Raw genomic sequence first — 3728 nt, forward strand, 5'->3', positions numbered from 1 at the left:
GGGACAGGAAGGGGGTCTAAACACCTGGTCTTGAAGTGGTTAAGCTGCCCACACACCTTACAACCATCGGACGACTTTTGTCTTGCGATGGTTGTAAGGCAATTAAAAAAATGTACGAACTGCCCATCTTGGACAGGCAGATCGTACTTGCGATGATCGCAAGCCGCGCCCCCCTGAGGGGCGGGCTTCCGATGACCGCAATGCCGAACGGTCTGGCTTTTAACCTACGAACATGCTACACACCCGCCGAACGTCGTACGATGCTCGGCTGGTTTACGAACATGTCCATAAGTTAAAAGTCGTGCGACCTTACAGTAGTAGAGGTCGCACGGCTTCCACGCACCTTACGATAATCGTACGATCGCGGGATTTCCCGCGATTATCGTAAGGTGTGTGGGCTTCCTAAGGTGATTCAAATTTTGTACGACCCGCCCATCTTGGACAGGCAGATCGTACTTGCGATCGACGCAAGCCCGCCCCCTGCCGAGGGGAGGGCTTCCGATGATTGCAGTGCTGAGCGGGCAGTGTGCGCTTGCGCACGTCCCGGCCCGCGAGGCATTCACCCCCCGAGCACGCCACTAACCCGCCGAAAATCGTACGATTTTCGGAAGGGTTTTTTAAGCGTGCTCGGAAGACGAATGTCGTGCGACCGTACATTAGAAGAGCAAACCAAATGGCAAACGCACTCATCAATTCGTTACCACTGTTGTACTGTATAAAGCCATTCCGTGTGCACCGCGCTGTAAAGCTGGTAACGAATTGATGAGTGCGTTTGTCCTTTGTTTCGCTTGACTGATTTGGTACAGCGACGCATGGGGGGGGGGTCTTAGCTGCCGTTGTGGTGTGTGGGGTCCCTTGTGTGTTCCTGTGCCTTAGGGACAGGAAGGGGGTCTAAACACCTGGTCTTGAAGTGGTTAAGCTGCCCACACACCTTACAACCATCGGACGACTTTTGTCTTGCGATGGTTGTAAGGCAATTAAAAAAATGTACGAACTGCCCATCTTGGACAGGCAGATCGTACTTGCGATGATCGCAAGCCGCGCCCCCCTGAGGGGCGGGCTTCCGATGACCGCAATGCCGAACGGTCTGGCTTTTAACCTACGAACATGCTACACACCCGCCGAACGTCGTACGATGCTCGGCTGGTTTACGAACATGTCCATAAGTTAAAAGTCGTGCGACCTTACAGTAGTAGAGGTCGCACGGCTTCCACGCACCTTACGATAATCGTACGATCGCGGGATTTCCCGCGATTATCGTAAGGTGTGTGGGCTTCCTAAGGTGATTCAAATTTTGTACGACCCGCCCATCTTGGACAGGCAGATCGTACTTGCGATCGACGCAAGCCCGCCCCCTGCCGAGGGGAGGGCTTCCGATGATTGCAGTGCTGAGCGGGCAGTGTGCGCTTGCGCACGTCCCGGCCCGCGAGGCATTCACCCCCCGAGCACGCCACTAACCCGCCGAAAATCGTACGATTTTCGGAAGGGTTTTTTAAGCGTGCTCGGAAGACGAATGTCGTGCGACCGTACATTAGAAGAGCAAACCAAATGGCAAACGCACTCATCAATTCGTTACCACTGTTGTACTGTATAAAGCCATTCCGTGTGCACCGCGCTGTAAAGCTGGTAACGAATTGATGAGTGCGTTTGTCCTTTGTTTCGCTTGACTGATTTGGTGCAGCGACGCATGGGGGGGGGGTCTTAGCTGCCGTTGTGGTGTGTGGGGTCCCTTGTGTGTTCCTGTGCCTTTAAGGGAGGTTGGGCTTCCTCCTGACAAACCTGCACCCAATTGTATCTTTTGCCCCCATGTGCTCCCAAAGGGAGACTCTCCTAGGTTAGAGTTAGGACCGCACTATAGCGCGGCTGTGCGGCTTTCACATTTTCTGCAGGAGACGTGTATCTAAACCTCTGTTTTTAACCTCAGCGGTGAGACAGGTTTTTTTTGCATGCCGGCCGGTGAGTGTGCCGGGAAAACTTTTTGCTGTCTTACAGTAGAAGAGGTCTCACGCTGTCCATACGCCTGCCGATTATCGTACGATGGCGGGATCACCCACAACTATCGTACGATAATCGGCAGGCGTATGGGCACCTTTAGGTCTCGTTCACACCTAGGCGTATTGCATATGCGCGTCTGTCGTGCGTTTTTTTTTTACCGCGATCCGCGGTAAAAAAGTCGCGCGACCATCGCGCGTTTCCGAAGGCTACTTGGCTGTATCCCAATGGAAACGCGCAACAAAACGGCCCAAAGTAGTACCCGTACCTTTTCAGGCGTGGGCCGTTTTGTAGCGCGTTAGGCGGAAATACGCCGAGGTGGGAACGAGACCATTGAATACAATGGGATTTATATTTTTGAGCGTTTTGTAGGGCGTTCGTCGAGCGTAGAACGCGCTACAGAACGTTCAGGTGTGAACGAGGGCTGAGGGGAACATCCTAAGTGTTTCTGTGCAGTGAATACACTCCCCAGGCTCCTGTTATATGGTCAGACTGCACTCAGATTACAATCCTTAGCGAGCCGCTCTCCCAAGACATCTGATGGCGACCTCCATTGCAGCCAATATCTCCTTTCAGTTCGCGGGGTTTTCCTGGACACTGTTAGTCGGTTCAAGTTGTTCCGATTCCTGTCAATCCACCTCCTAGACGGCCAATATTAACCTCCTCTGCACACTCCTCCTTGTAACTCATTCACTGCCCCATGGGGAAAAAATGTAGACGCCACATGGTATCAAATCCTTAAAACCTTTAATTATAAATTCTTTAAAAACTTTCATCCAAAGCTTAGTAGGCCGAGCTGGATAATTCCTCCACCAGCATGGATCTTCTCTCCCAGTGATCAGCGTGATGACGTCAGCGTGTTAGCTCCTCCTTCCTTGACATGTTTCCTCGTGAAGACTTTTTCAAAAGGTAGTGAACACGCCGACACCAATCCCTTTTATATATGGACTCCGCCTGCTGAACCTCACCTCACCACTAGGTGGCTTCTGAGTGATTGGGTCTTTCCAGGAGTGAGAGGTATCTATCCCTCAATCCATCAATAGCATGTGTGCCCTAATATCTGACATTAAAACTTACCATATACATAAAATATATATATATATCCATAGATGAAGTATATATTTATACATACATATACACTATATTGCCAAAAGTATCGGGACGCCTTTACACATACGTGAACTTTAATGGCATCCCAGTCTTAGTCCGTAGGGTTCAGTATTGGGTTGGCTCCACCCTCTAATGGCCCCCCAGTCTTAGTCCGTAGGGTTCAGTATTGGGTTGGCTCCGCCCCTTTTGTGGCTCCCCAGTCTTAGTCTGTAGGGTTCAATATTGGGTTGGCTCCGCCCTTTGCCGCTATAACAGCTCCGCCTCTTCTGGGAAGGCGTCCACAAGGTTTAGGAGTGTGTCTATGGGAATGTTGGACCATTTGTGAGGTCAGGTACTGATGTTGGGGGAGGGGCTCGCAGTCTCCGCCTCTAATTCATCCCAAAGGTGTTCTATGGGGTTGAGGTCAGGACTCTGTGCGGCCAGTCACGTTCCTCCGCCCCCAACTCCCCCATCCATGTCTTTATGGACCTTGCTTTGTGCACTGGTGCGCAGTCATGTTGGAACAGGAAGGGGCCGTCCCCAAACTCCTCCCACAAAGTTGGGAGCATGAAATTGTCCAAAATGTCTTGGTGTGCTGATGCCTTAAGAGTTCCCTTCACTGGAACTAAGGGGCGGAGCCCAACCCC

Source organism: Nanorana parkeri, unplaced genomic scaffold, assembly GCF_000935625.1.
Source record: "Nanorana parkeri isolate BGI_ZX_2015 unplaced genomic scaffold, ASM93562v1 scaffold771, whole genome shotgun sequence".
In the NCBI taxonomy this organism is placed as follows: domain Eukaryota; kingdom Metazoa; phylum Chordata; class Amphibia; order Anura; family Dicroglossidae; genus Nanorana; species Nanorana parkeri.